The 15,954-nt window shown below is 28.5% G+C and overlaps 1 protein-coding gene across 4 annotated transcripts in view; it reads left to right on the top strand.

Moving 5' to 3' along the window:
- The window catches only part of whd (carnitine O-palmitoyltransferase whd), a 25,668-nt gene continuing 9,714 nt past the window's right edge, over window positions 1-15,954 (top strand). For 2 of the 4 annotated variants that reach the window (XM_018461470.1, XM_018461475.1), the window contains exon 1: window positions 1-380. The gene's annotated coding sequence lies outside the window, so the exon portion shown is untranslated. Of the gene's footprint in view, window positions 385-15,954 lie in introns of all 4 variants that reach the window. The other 2 variants (XM_018461472.1, XM_018461473.1) reach the window with 2 other exon arrangements.

Here is a 15,954-nt window from a genome sequence, read left to right on the forward strand (position 1 = left end):
CTCAGTCGGTCCAAGTGTTTCAAGCGTAGTGGGAATCCACCGGAATCCACAATTTCAAGTCAGTCAGTTGAGTCCATGCCAGTCCTGAGACTCCTGAGTCCATGATTAGTCCTGCTTCCTGGCCAGTCCATTGCACTGTTCGCAGCAGTCTGCAGTAGGTTTCTGATTCATACGTCCGTGTTTTTGTCGGGTGAGGTGCATGAAACGACAATTCAACACAGTAGCGCGTAATAGAAAGTGTGTTTCGTCAAATTCGACGACTCGGTGCGACGGTTTCGTAGCGTCGGACTTCACCGCAGGCAAAAAAACCTCGTGGTAGTCCAGCTGCAACGTCCCATCGTCTCCACGTAAACCTAGAAACAGCACGCGTGTATACGCCAGTAAGTATTACGCAGTCAAATCGCATCACGTCCACATAACAGGACTGTTCTATTATTAGGGACTGTAGAGAGAAAGAGAGGAACAGGGAAAAAGAGAGAGAGAAAGAGAGAGCGTGGCTTACATTTCGGCTTGGAGGCGCGGCCGCACGCCTTCGCGCTCCAACCAATCGCTTGCGAGCTTTAGCTTCTCCGTTTACAGACACAGATGTTATAGAGAGAGAGAGAGAGAGAGAAAGAGAGCCTGTTCTTCAGGAACACATAACATTTTTTCTCTCTCCTTTCTATAATCTTTTTCTTCACTCAGGGGAAGATAAATTTAAATGGACCCTAGGATATGGAGATTTGACCTTTGAAGCGATTATTCCATCCGTTTGAATCGGGAGGATCACATTTTCTCGTCTATGAAATTGATATGTAGCATATACATCTGGATATATTTGTGTGGGATTCGAATTCCATTGTGATTATACGCTGCGACGCAATAAGCAAATATGTAATATTTGATTAGCCAAGAACGGTTACGCCAACGTACATATTCATCAACATGAAACTAATAGAAAAATGATAACGCAGAAAGAAAATAAGGAAATATCTCAAGATATCGAGATAAGCTGTTTTCCACGTACACACTTTCGATACACGTCGCTTCTTAAAGTGTGATATCTTTAGTTCTTGTCCTCAATTTTAGACTGGTGTTCATAGTCCATTCTTATATTTAAATCTATCTTAAGTATGATCTTAAGATGTTATAAGTCAGTCACAGAGCTGTATTGGCATTACTTAAGACCTAAAATAAGAACGAATTACGTGAATATATCAGTCATAAAATTATATTTATTTATACATATAATACCTAATGAATATAATATCGAATACCTATAGAATTATTTATGTTTATTTTTGTAATAAAATATTTATTTTACCTAACAACACAATAAAGTATTTCACGATTTAACTGGTTTCTATATATATGTTTATAATAAACATGTCTTTACGTTAATTTATATACGACGGCTTTAATGTGCACCAGTTCAGTCGAATTTGTTTATTATAATGCCTTTTTGTGTTCTCATAAATAAATAAATAAATAAATAAATAACCATTATACATACATGACAATAAATTAAATATATTTTTAGGATTCCATTAGTCTCTAAATTCTTTGAAGTGGAATCTCTTGGAATGAAATCTCACTTCAAAAGAATGAAAATACTATTGAAAAAGAGAGAAAATATTTGTACTCTTTTCAATAATGGCAGTATTTTCATTGTTTTGGAGTGAGATTTCACTCCAAGAAATTTAGAGAGTAAAGAGTGAAAATTGAGTCAGTTTTGAAAATGAGTGGCTTAATTTTCAATCTTTAAGAGTAGATAGTTTTTCATGGTGATACAAGTCGACACAAATGTTCTATCTTTGTTACTCTCTGAATGTTAAGAAAGGTGAAATGTTTGTGTTGATTTGAGTCACTAAATGAAAAGCACCCAGTGAGATTTTACTCTCCAAAGTGAGATTTACTCTAAAAGTTTGAGATTATATAGATTTCCAGTCTTTTAAAAACTCCGTTTTTTTTTTCAATTGAGGAGAGGGCTTCCAACTTTCGTCTTAGACATTTACATTCCTCTTTTTATCATCTAATTATACAAAGTAATTATAAAGGCGGATTTTTTCGAGTTTTTAAAAGAACCATGTAAATTTTTACCCGTTTGGAACCAAATTGATACTGTAGAATTTTCATTTGTCTCAGTTTGGCAAATACTTTAACGGTGCTTCCCGAATATCCGAGTGACATATTGCATCGTTAGACCTGTTCTACAGCTGGTTTTTTTTCAACGCATAAGTCTTAACGCGAGAAACGACAGATTGCAGGTTGAGAGAGGGAAGATGACGGGAAAAGAATGTGTAGAAAGTATATTTTAAAGAGAGCAGATTTGTTGTTTCTTCGACTCCGCGGTTCTTGCAGTGTATGTACATACACCAGTCACAGTTTCGTGTCACGTGTACACATCGTAGAAAATGTCAGCCGTCGAGTCGAATGCAGAGAAATATGAGACTTCATGAGATTCACGGTGATTTAAATAAGCGTTTTGTTGTTGAATGCACTCTTCCGTGTCATGCGTACATCGCTTTCCAATCTTGACGTCTGCACAATTTACGATGTGTCAACATATTGCTCGCGGTAATTCGAATCGGACCTCTAATAAATTGGACAAAAGCACATTTTGTTATCATTTCTCGCGAAGAAGGGCATTTTATACTTCCCATCTGTTGTTTCTTGTTTTTATTCTAGCAACAGGAACGTTTAAATATTATTAAATCAAATATAAAAAAGAAAAATTACAAAGTTAATCGTACATTCCTATCAGCAAAACGTGTAAGGTAGGATTGTTTATCAACTGATGACGCAACATACAGGTTCAATGTTAATGTTAAAAATTACCATTGGTGATTTTCAAGCTAGTAAAGTGGTAGTGAATAACTTTATTATCAAATTTTAAAATTCTTTGAACATTTAATTAGAATTTCAAAATTCCAAGCTGAAGTTTGAACGAGAAAAAATCCTTTTTATTACACTTTCCGTCAAAATTTGACTTTTTTGTCTTTGACTTGTGGAATGTTATTTCTCGAAGATTTTTTATCGCTGAATTTGAATCTATGTTCAAAAATATTCTGTCACGTGTCACATGTTCGAGGAAAATGAGGTAATATGGGCAAAAAATGATAATTTTTATCATACTTAGAATGACATCTCGTTTAAAAGAATTTAATTTTTTTAATATATATTTCGTCTACACTATCTTAAAATGCTATCTTTTACCAAACCAAAATAATTTTTTTTGTTCTTGCACGATTTTTTAGTGCAAAACTAAGTTACATGAGTTTGAATGGACATATCATGTATACTTAGTGTCATATCTTATAATTGGTTAGTGCGCATTTTATTTTTTATGGTTACATAATTTGTGTTTCTTGGACTGATATTTCTTGAGTAGCATGATAATCTCTAGAAGATCATTTAATCACAATGTGTATTTCCAGAATACATCACGTGGAGGCGATCTTTGTTACACGTCTTTTTTATTTAATTTTTTAATTACTTCCAAGTTCAAGAAAGACAAATCATGTAATTGTAAAAATTAAATTGCGCGCGAATTAAGAATATGACACTTACTAGCTATACATAATATGCTATATACATAATATTCAAACCTATGTAATTTAATATCTTAAAAGATTATACAGAAACAAAAAAAATTCATTTTGAAGGTAAAAAATAGTTTAAGACAGATAGAATAAATTAGTAGATAAAATTGGAAAAATAAAAGTTCTTTAACCGCAATATCATTTTAAATATGACCAAAGTCATCATTTGTGGCCTATATTATCCTAGTTTTTTTGGAATGTAACGTTATAGGGATATTCTGAGGATAACATCGTTTTCAGCATCAAGGAAGGTTTTGGAAATGATACTTCGCAAGCCAAAGGCAAAATCAGTGTCGGATAGTGTTATCCTTAGCTAATGGACCGAATTTATAGACTCGAGAGCATGTGAGAAGTGGTTTTAAGCGTATTTAACAAAGGCTCAAATTTACATACTCATAAATGTGAATTTGACTGCTAATTCAGCTTCTTTTCGCCTTTGTTAAACTTTTCTTTAATTATGTATGAATTCCCATGATATTTTTTCCCGTATGTTAAATCACACGTGTTTGAAACATGAAAGGATCCGATCGATTCGAAGAAAAGAAGGTAAAACAAAGGCTACGATAATCCGATAGAAACGTAAATGCACATTATATTATTACGTAATACTGTTGACTATGCATTTGAAATGTAAACAGCGTATTAGTCATAGCCGCTCCACAAAGCAAAGTACAGCTATGCTAATTCATTATAAAGCTACGTCAGTTATATTAAAATGTTTATAATATGATATGACATTCTATGAAAGATGATATCTCTCTCTTTCTCTTTTTTGTGAGTGGAATGTTCTCGGAAGCAAATACGGAGCGAAAGAGAATCATTGTTGCAATTTGTAGACATGTTAAAAAATCGAAAATTGTTATATATAAATCGAAATGTTTATATTATAATAATATGTAACATACTGTGAAAAATATTTTCTCTGTGAATTATTCTCAAAAGAGACAGAAAATATGGAGGGAAAGGGAATCGTTTGAAGAGTTATTCTCATCATATAATGACAGTTACATTTTTATGTACATGAATAAAACCATGGTGTGTGTATAGCTTTTCATAACAAAATTTTTTATTTAATATCTTATATATATAATAAACCGAATGAAAATATCCAACGCTAGATCTCGATCATATTTGCGATCCTTTGACTTATAATGTTTCGATGACTATCCTGCCGAAGATTCTTATACTGTCTTGCCGTGCTCTATATTATCTCTGTCTCTTTAAAAATCAGATTTGCCCCTCGTGCTTTTCAAAACCAGAAAATCGCCAATCCACATTAAAAAAACATTAGTGCGGTTAGAACCGGAAATTTTTCTATCTGTCGAAAAACTGGTTTTAGATAAAGAATCGGAGAGGTGGCAAATATGCGCTAGTTATTTTTTTCTAGATCAAAGTTCACCTCTCGAAACAAGATTTTCTTGTTAGAACGTGATCAACGACACACGTGCGCATGTTTACGCATGCGAAAGGCGATTGCACTTTTGCGACTATCCAGACAGTGTCATGTCGTACAGTTAAATAGGGTGGCCACTTGGACAAAGAAAAAGAAGAGAGATATGACGTAATATTTATTATAAAAAATTATAGTAAAAGTTACATTTACAGTTACATACGTAAACGAAGAAGTAAAAGGAAATTTAAAAAATCTTTATTACTTTAAAAAATTGAAATAAATACCTGAATGCATTTATTAGTTATATATTATTAATTGTCTAATTTAATCTTTATTAGATATTAAATTGCCGAGGAGATAACCACCAGCTGAAATATTGTTAAAAGATTACATGATTTCATACGATTTCATCTGATTACAAATAATTTTTTTCACTACATATAAAGTAATTTGGTAAAATATACGATTTTATTTAATATTATATTATACAATGAGTTCTCGTGATTACATATGTAATTATCGGATTATACATAGAGATTTCATGAATTTTATAATGATTTCGAGGACTCTGTCCCACGATTACATTAAGTGGTTACCCCCTCGTAAATTGCGCAGTGTAATAACGTTTATAGCGTCAAGGAATCGTAAAAATAAGTATATAATATACAAGGTATCATACCAAAAGTAATAAGCAACAATTTTTTTAAATTAAGATTTTACATTATTGAAAAATCAAGTATGTTATGTTAATTGACAAACTTTTTGTCCTTTTGAAACTTTTGTTCATTTTTCTACATAGTTCCTATTTTTTGTACACATTTTTTTTTATCGTTATGGTAATTTGAACATTATCTTGTGATAAAATTCCGTTCGAAGACAGTGATTTACTACTGACTGCCTATGTCTCGTAATGTTGGCTTCATCACATTCTCTTAAAAAAAAGATTATTCTGTGCAGCATGATGCATCCCGCTCACTTCACCTCGGAGAAAATGAGATAAAAAACTATTCCTTATTCTTCCTACAATTCCGATCTAGCGCTTTGATTATAATTTTTTTTTATTTACGAAGAACTAAATGTCAACATTATCAAACACTAAAGATAATCCACAAAATAAATAGTACGTCAATCGAACAGCTGGAACAGAATTCTATCGCCGGAAAATTTTCAAACTTCCAGAATGGTGTACAAAGAAATTCGAAGAAATTATGTAGAAATTATATAGAACAGTAAACAAAAGTCTCTAGATTAAGATAATGTACTTGGTGTTGCAATAATAGAAGATATTAAAATTTATTGAATATTGTTGCTTATTATTTTCGGTATGATTGTATACCTATTATATAAATACACATCATTTTAGATATTTAATATCTTTAGAATTTTTATAGATTGTTTTGTTGAATCTTGCTTAAGCAAACATTTAGTCTGAGACAGTAGCTCGCAACGTATCGGAATGCACGATAATGCAACATAATAAGTTTCCCCCTCCGCGATTGCAAGACAATTACTGATATCGACCTCCAAACATTATTACTTCGTACTTGCGATTTATTTGATTGAGTTGGCCAAGTATTTATAGTGGTAAATTTTATTATAACGACAAACAACTGAATATTTTATAAATTTTAGTTTTAAATTTAAAGAGTAACTGTTCGAATTTTGCAATTAATTATATAGATAAAATACCTAGAGAAAGTTAAATATTTATTTAAAGGAGATAGCAACTGTAAATTTTCTTTTTTAAAGCTTTTAAGCAACAAGATTTTAGTATATATTCAATTTTTAATAATTAATATATTAGTTTTTAATAATAATAATTTAATTATATTAATTATTAATAATAAAATTAATAAATAATATTACTATTATTAATTTTATAATAATAATAATTAACATATCATAGTTTCACAAAATTAATAAATTATATGAGAATTATGAAAAAAAGAAATAATAAGTCTATATATATACATTTTGAAAGCGCATGACACGTTTCGAAGACTTTGTGCGTTTTATATTTTGTAATAATCCATCATTATAACATTGAATCTTAATGAAATAACTGTTACATTCGAAACTTGGACGTTCATTTTTTTATACCTTAGCACGCTTGGAGAATGCCTTTTCATGATAAAAGATGACGATAAATACATAGTAGGCATTATCAATGTATAGTGTAGAAATTTCGCGTGTGGAAAATAATGAAACACCTTACAGTTATATAAATCTCACATGCAAGTTCCTTCTTTGAGATATATTTATCTCGAACTTATTCTATAATTTTCAAACGAATTCTATTTTCCTTCATCGTGATTATTTGCGTTCCAGATACCAATTAAATGTCAAGGATATAGATACTTTAGATTGACTTACTTATTGACGTTACGTAAAACAAAGTACATAAAGTAAAATATATATATAATCCTTGATATTAGGTGAAAACGTTGATAATAGAAGGACGATTATTCTAGTTTATTAAAAATCGCACGGAAGCTTGCATGTTACAAAAAGTTATTCTTGTTAATACGCGATTAATGTTAATATGATTAATGAAATCTTCTTTTAAATATCATTAATATTAGAAGACTCTTTGACATATGATTTTACTGCTGCTATTGTAAGTATGAACATTAACCTACTGAATAGATCGTAATTATTTCCAGTGTTAAAGAAATGTGACTTTAATTGAATTTTAAAGGCTACTTTGAGTTATTTTATGTCGTCCATTTAATGCTTAATGATTTTTGATTTGTGTGAAACTTCAATGCTCCAGATTGATTGTATATTATTGTCTTTTATTAATTTGTAAGAATCGGCGTTTAATAATTGACTTAACATTTAATTTAATGTAAATATTTTGTTTTATTCTAAATAAATATGCCAAATGAAAGTCCGCGGATAAAAATAATCAGCTTCGTGTAGCAGTAAATTATTTTCCATGCAGTTTACGAAATGTTTCTATTTTAACTATGTGCAACAAATTATACATAATACTGTAAGTTTCATATATCTATATTTCATTTATTTTTTACCTTTTAATAACCAAAGAATAAAAAATTGATTAACATTTAATTTAACATTTAATCGATAACATGAGAACAAAAATAATACTTTGACCTACATATAAATGTGAAAAAAATTCTGACATAAAAAATACCGAAGATACCGATTAATACCAATCATACCACGGAAAATCAACGATAATTTTATAAATAAGATTTAAGTAAAAAATTGTGTAATAATTGCTATTTTGATTTAAGTAAAAAAGGTATGATTTAATTAAAAAATGGCGTAAATCGTTACTTATTTAAAATAATTATAAAAATTAGTAAATCGTATGCTTTTTAAAATAATTTTTTGAATGCAATACGGCTTGTTTAGTTTAATATCTTGAAGATTTAATTGCTATAGCATAAGCAAATTATTAATAAATAATGATTGGAAACAATTTTTTTAAGCAAAGGAAAAATACATGATTTTTATATGAATTGTATAGTTAATAAATAAATTAATTAATATATTAAATAACATCAAATTAAGTTTTAAGAGCTTTTCATTATTAATGGCATTTATTTATTATAAATAAGTTAGCGATTTTTATAATGAAAATTTATAACTCGATAATATTGGTGATTAAAATAATAACAATTTTAATACTGTTATATAGGTCAATTTTTTTGAATAACCTGTGTGTACATATTATTCAGTAGATGCTAAATAAATTTATTTGTCATGAGGAAATGTACTATAATATAATCATTTCTTTGTATTGTGGTTCACAGAATGAATATAACATCTGTTTAACAAACATGATTTGTGGACTACATGAAATGTAGCTCTTTAACCAATTGAGATACAAAATTGCAGATGTACAAAAAAGCATATGAGACGATGTAAGAGATGATTAAATTCTATCAACTATTTTTTCTATGATTTTTTGTAACTTGTATTATAACGTGGTGTTTTATGAAATTATTTGGAATGGATTTCAATCGGAAATTAATCCGTTTTCCCGCAGAAAACATAATAAAAATCGAGGAAATAATTAAATAATTCTGAGCGGAATCCATTCCAACTTGTTCCATACATGGACTTATGATAAGTGCTCAGTTATATGTCTGCACTAAAACTACATCTTTCTAAGTGAAGTACGACGGAGTCTGGTTCTATGCTCACATGATTAACACATGCGTCACATCCATGCGACGGTCAAAGTCCAACGTAGCAGCAGAAGTGCTGAAATACCAGTTATAATGTAGAATTTAGTCTTAGACAGGTGTTTTCAAATTTAATTACGTTTCGAAACTACTGTAACTTTTTTCACTGATGTTTTGCTAATTAAAAAAAAATAAAATTATATTAATCAATATCTTTCACCATATTTCGTTGTATTTTTATAAAGAAATTACGCAGTAGCTTATATTATATTTGTATTTAAATGTAAATTTCTCTGTATCTATATTGAAGTATTTTTAATAATACTCCGTATTCTACATGATTTCTCTACAATTTACATGGCTTTTTATTTCGAATAAACCGCAAAATTTCTAATTGTATATGATTATTTGCGTAATGCTAATATTACCGCTGGCAATTATCTGCACTTGCAATTATGGTAGATACTGTGATATTATATTTTTAATTCACGTTTTCATTATAATTTCATTATGTTTCTATTAACGAAATTCTACTACGAAAATCATCATACAGTATGATGGGTGCAAAGAGTTGCAAAGAGTCTTACGTTATCGCGTAGAAAGTAACTTCGCCATACTTCTCTTATACACCTCCATTCGCCACTTGTGTAATAAGCTTGAAGGCCGTATTATACAATGCATTTCGATTTAATCGTGATTCAGACCACCGACCGAAAATATATGTGCTAATTCTATACTGGTTATTATAGATAGTAATTTAGTACCTAACTGCACAACGCAGTATCAACTTTCCAGTATGTTGTATGTATAAATTCGAGTAATAACGTATTTGTGCGCGAGTTATTCATGCAAACGAATATTCAATGAATTAATCATCAAAATAATCGATTTTGAGCGAATTTAGTGTACATAAATAATAATAATATAAATAATAATAGTAATAAGGCTTTATTGAAATGATTTGAAATTTCTATTGATATATAATATATGCAATGTAAAATAAAATATCTAGGAAATTAATAAAAATAAATTGAGTAATTATAAGATATTAATTATAAATTATAGAAAAAAATGGAAAATTTGGCATTCATTTCACTTATAAAGTTCAGTGTATTTGTAATGCAAAATATAGTTCACAAGTCAACTGAAGAGAATACATATCGGCAGTTAAATATGTTTTCATATTTAAGGATTAAATTAATATTGTATTTTAGAAAAAACATTTGTCTTCTGTTTCGATTCAGAATTTTTGTTGTTTAAATTCAAATTTTCGATAAACAATAGAAATTTTAATATGAAATAAAAGACATACACCACAACGCAGGTTCTTAGTAGCGAGATTATAATTATATTTTGACAATCTGTAAGAATAAAATATAAACGTTTCGACCTTGATCAGGGCTTCTTCATTATTCTATATACAAATGACATAAAAAAACTGGATAATTGTTTACAAAAATTAAAATCGCTTAGTCTTAGGCCGGAATCAGACTACGCATTGAAGATTGAGATTGAAGATTGAAAAATTCAAATTTGACCAATCGAAACGAAAGGAGCTAAAATTTCTTTGTCCTTATTGGTCAAATTTCAATCTTCAATCTTCAACCTCAATCTTCAATGCGTAGTCTGATTTCGGCCTTACAGATGTCGGTTAAGACGTCAAATTAAAATTACATAAAATAATGGAAGCAAACCGCTCAACTGTCACTATGATCTTTTTTCTCGCAGGATAATTATCTTTAATCCTTGTACAATGTATTGATCTTCTATTTGTTATTTTATTGATCTTGCTTGATCCTTATAGAAATTTTATTTTAATTCTTGATAGCGCGAAGATTTTAAGATCGTTACGTAATGAGATAATCCGGCATTTCGCGGTTAATTACGAAGTCTAATTATGTTAATTATAAGAATATATGTTAATTATAGGAATATATGTTGTTTCCGAGCGAGCAACGTCAGATGCACGATATTATGTTGATTATATATTAAGTATGCGCGATAAGCGAGCGTACATTTCCGTCGTCATTGTGAATAGATTTCATTGCGATGACGTCAATATGATATTTTTCTTTTATTTCGTCTTGCTAAGATGATATTGGTAATGCTTTACATTAATTACACAAAATAGTAATACACTTTGAAATTACTTTTAAATTGCGGATACTATCATAATTTCTAATATAATAATTTTGTTTTATATAAAATATATCATATTTAATAAAAAAAATATAAGATTCTCTATTAAGAAATGTTTAATTGGCACTTCTGCTATCTGGACTCTTCGAATGATGTTAAAGCGATCATGTATATCTACATTGATACTTTTTTTAACTCAGTTTAATTTATAATGCAAATTACAGTCCCCAAAGATCTAAAAGAATTCAAATTTGAATTGCTCAAGCTTTCTTGCTGGAATAATTCCAAGTGTTATACCGAATGTACTTATTAAGTCATTTAACATCGTTTAACATCGTATTTAGCATTAAACGTGCATAGTTCTGGCAGAAATTACATCACATTTCTTCATAAAGTATAGATTATATAAGTAATCATCTCGCTATTAAGAATCGCGCTCACTCGGGAAATATTTGTGTCGTGGTTCCGGCAAAAAATTAATTCGCGAAGTGAATTTACGTTGGAATAAGGTAAATAAAAATACACGTTTCATCGTTGCATTCTTGTTGATTAATGTGCTCAGATAATTAAAAATGTGCACGTGTAATGTATTTTTTTTCTGATATATTGAGTGCTCGAGTGATTTAAATTTAAAATCATGAACAACGATGAATAAATTGCCAATAAATTAGGCGTGAACGTTACAACAAAAGCGGATATTTATGATTTGTTTGTTGTTTAATCTCGAGGCCGTCACGCTGGCAAGATGAATTTGGAATAAACTCGTAAATGAAGAGGTAATCGTTACGTATTGTTACTCTTTGATAAAGAATGATATTGTAGGAAATAATATCCATCACTGCGTTGTGCATATTTTAACGCGCGTCTTGATCGCGGCTGGTACGAAGATCGTTTCTATATTTAATGCATTTAATATCGAACACTAATGACTATACTACATCATTTATGTATCTCAAGAATCGTACGTAATAAAAAGTAATTAGTTTTTAGATTATTATGTATAATCAAATTTCATAAACATTCCCTTCCATTTAACGTTAAATATTAATTATAAATAAAAAGAGACCTTGTCTTCTTTATTTTATTTTTTTAAATATCTATCTATTTGTAAAATTTAATTGTATTGCTAAATAAATATTTTTATTTTTAGCATTTTAGCTGTTTACAAATGATGTGAGGGATACTTTAGAATAATTTAAGAATGTAATAATAGGTACATTTTACTTTTATAATAATGTGTTATAATATGCTAGCATATGAAACGGGTTCCAGTCTCTCTAAATCTGAATTAGAGGATAATCACTGATTACTCAATGGCATTATACTTTAGCATTGGATAATCAGTGAAATTCAACTGAAAAAGAAAAAAAGTTTGAGCATTATATAATTAAAATACTGATATTTTCATGTCAGTTCCAATCTTCCAATACCATATATGTACATTGAATTTATACACTAAAGCAAGATTTGTTAGGGATGTGTCGTTCATTGATTATCAGCACACTTACAACTGATGTCAATGGTTAACCACTGATCCAATTCAGATGTAAAAAAATTGTAAAAAAATGTAAATTAATTTTTTACAAGATATAACTTGCTATATCTTAGGCATATACTATACATACACACACACACACACACACACACATACATATGGTGTGTATATATATATATATACATATTAATGTCATTATTATAAATAACGGTGAACCGAAATATAAATACATGCAATCTTACATATTTTGCTGCATTATGTTGTATTTAAATTTAAATTCTATGTAGAAATAAATAATATATTTCAATATTATTATCTACATCTATAATATTATTTATATAATTTTCGTATATCTAACAGGAAGTTAATAAATAAATATAAGCGTTTCTGTATAAAATAAATGTAGTTATGCATCGATGAATAAAGAATATTTATATTATATCTATACAAATTAATATTCGCAGAATAATATTGTAAGCTTAAAAAGATGTAACCCCTTAAAATACATTCGATATATCCGTGACTGATTTTTAACAAAATCTGTAAAATTTAATCTTATATGTGATTTTTTATAATTTGATTTTTATTTGTTTATAAAATATTTTAATACCGTCATCTTCTTATTAAACATAAATGTTAAAGAATATAATTATATTTAATTCTACAGTCTTTTAATGACTCAAGATTTGCATGTATGTATATAACTCGGAATTTATTAAAATTCTCTCCGAGAAACTTAATCAACCTCGGGAAATATAATTATTTAATTTGCAATGCAAGTATAGCATAAGTGAATTACCATTAGTTATAGACTTTGTATTTATTTTTGAGACTTCGAGAAAATTACAATATTTCTTTTAAATAAAATATTACAGTTAAATAAGACAACAATGCGGAAAAAATAGAAAATAGAGAAGAAATAGCGATTAATATTGCTAAATCTTTATAAATAATGATTTACAAAAAGTGAATCATTATTTCAAAATTGTTATTTTGTTAGTTTTGTATTGTTCTGTGTATTATATTTTATTGCATGTTACTCATATATTATTGAAATATTAGAAGTTATGTAGTAGGGTAGAGCGGGGCTATTTGAGCATACACTGTTAAATCTGTAGTGTCAAATTTAACTTAACATGAGTCATAGTGTCAAATTGACACAATATAGTAACTCAAATTTAACTATCGTTTTGGTAAAAAATAATGATATATTTAGTAGGAGCAATGGCAACTCACGTTAGGTTAAATTTGACACCATAGATTTAAATTGTAGGGGCAAGTTGGTCAAATGCAAATATCTAAAATAACCTAATCTAAAATAAATAACCAAAATACATATAGATACATCTATACTTGCGTAATGTAGCACAAAAATAGAGATTACTGTGCCTTAATATTATACAATAATCTGTGTCTGGCTGTAATCAACAGCCAAATACGTGCGCTTTTTCGTTTTCGTATATCAAAAGTAAAATTATTAGGTGAGTATTCTTTTTGGTCTACATGGTAATTAAAGTGATTAATAACAATCAAATGTATTTTTTAAATATAAGTTATTATCGTATTTTTTAACTTTAATGTTCAAGTTGCTATTTTATTTACAGTTTTTCAGTTATGAAAAAATATTTCAGTCAACACCGATATGGAGCTTGTTGGGCCAGTATCTTCTAACTAATCTTGTAAACTCAGTTGCTTAAATGAAATCTGTCTTTATATATCAATGCTTTTTATTCTATGTTAACGATTAAACATACATTTTACGTTTAATTATTATAAAGATTAAAGATTTTAGTTTTTCTAATTTTGTTAATTAAAACATTTAAAAAGAAAGAATATTACAAATTATTATATTATACTTAAGATGAAAATAATAAAAATTTAATTAATATACACATAATTTCATGTTTTTAATAATATATAACCTCATTAAACGATTATCTTCATGGCTCAACTTATCCTTCGAGGATAAGTGCTCAACATGCCCCATAGGTAGCGCATATTGGTCCACTTTGCATCCTTGTAATTAACGTAATTTTTTTCTTATTTACGAGATATATTGAGGATTTATAAGTACTTAATTATTGAGCTAAATGAACATGCAACGTTTTAAAGCATTTACCATTAGTCTATCATAATTGTATGAAGATTTATAATAATTTAAAGAAAAAGTGCCACAACTAGCCCCGCTCTATCCTACTCACTAACAAGAAATTATGTAAGGAAAAACAAATATCGGAAAAAAGTGATTGTATTAAAAAATTGTAAATTTTTTATTTCTTTCAGACATTGTTGAATGATTACAAAATTAATGTCCTTATCGCGGTACTCGTGACTAAATAAACATATATATGTTTAACGTTCATAATCAATTAAAAATGCAATAGATACGTCTCGCATTTAAATGATAAAGTCTCTGTTAGTAATATTACACATTATCATCCAGACAGAAGTCACACTTATAAGAAGATATCTTGACGTATTTTTTCTCACACATAAGATATTTCACATTGATTAAGCTTTTATCAACAAATTCTTTATATCCGGGTTAAGGGGGTAATGTACGGGGGGAAAAAATAGATTTTTTAAATATTTTCTACTTATATAAAAAATTTAAAAATATCATATTATAGTAAGACATAAAGAAATTAAAGATAATGCATTAGATTAATTTAATTTTTTTTACATCGCGACGTTAACAACGATATGAATATGTCAGTGTTAATTAATACATAAACAGTTAAGTCATTGACTGTATAAATATGTACACAGTAATGTTTATAAGTGTTATTAGATTAATAAAAGATATGAGATAGCAATTATTTTTTTCATAAAGATCAACACTAGTAGAAGCGGAAACTTTACGACAGACGTCAGTATTAGCGTATCATAATTGTAACTAATTGACGTCAACGAGTAATACTACATTTCAGTGCTTATTTTTTGTACAAACATTATCAAAGATCAAAGTATAATGCACAATTTTCATTGTAATTTATGAGATAAATATATAAATCACTGGTGAATTTATCATGCTTGTATACGATTAATAAAATTATGAACTTTGTCTTCGACTTTTTAGGAGCTGAGAAATGTGTTTACTTCGAACTAACGCAGTTCGAAGTAAATACATTTTTAAAATAAACAGCACATGAATCGTCCTTTTTTCTAATTTAAGTTTTTTATTATTGT

Source organism: Mycetomoellerius zeteki, unplaced genomic scaffold (genome assembly GCF_001594055.1).
Source record: "Mycetomoellerius zeteki isolate Tzet28-1 unplaced genomic scaffold, Tzet1.0 scaffold122, whole genome shotgun sequence".
Taxonomy (NCBI): Eukaryota; Metazoa; Arthropoda; class Insecta; order Hymenoptera; family Formicidae; genus Mycetomoellerius; species Mycetomoellerius zeteki.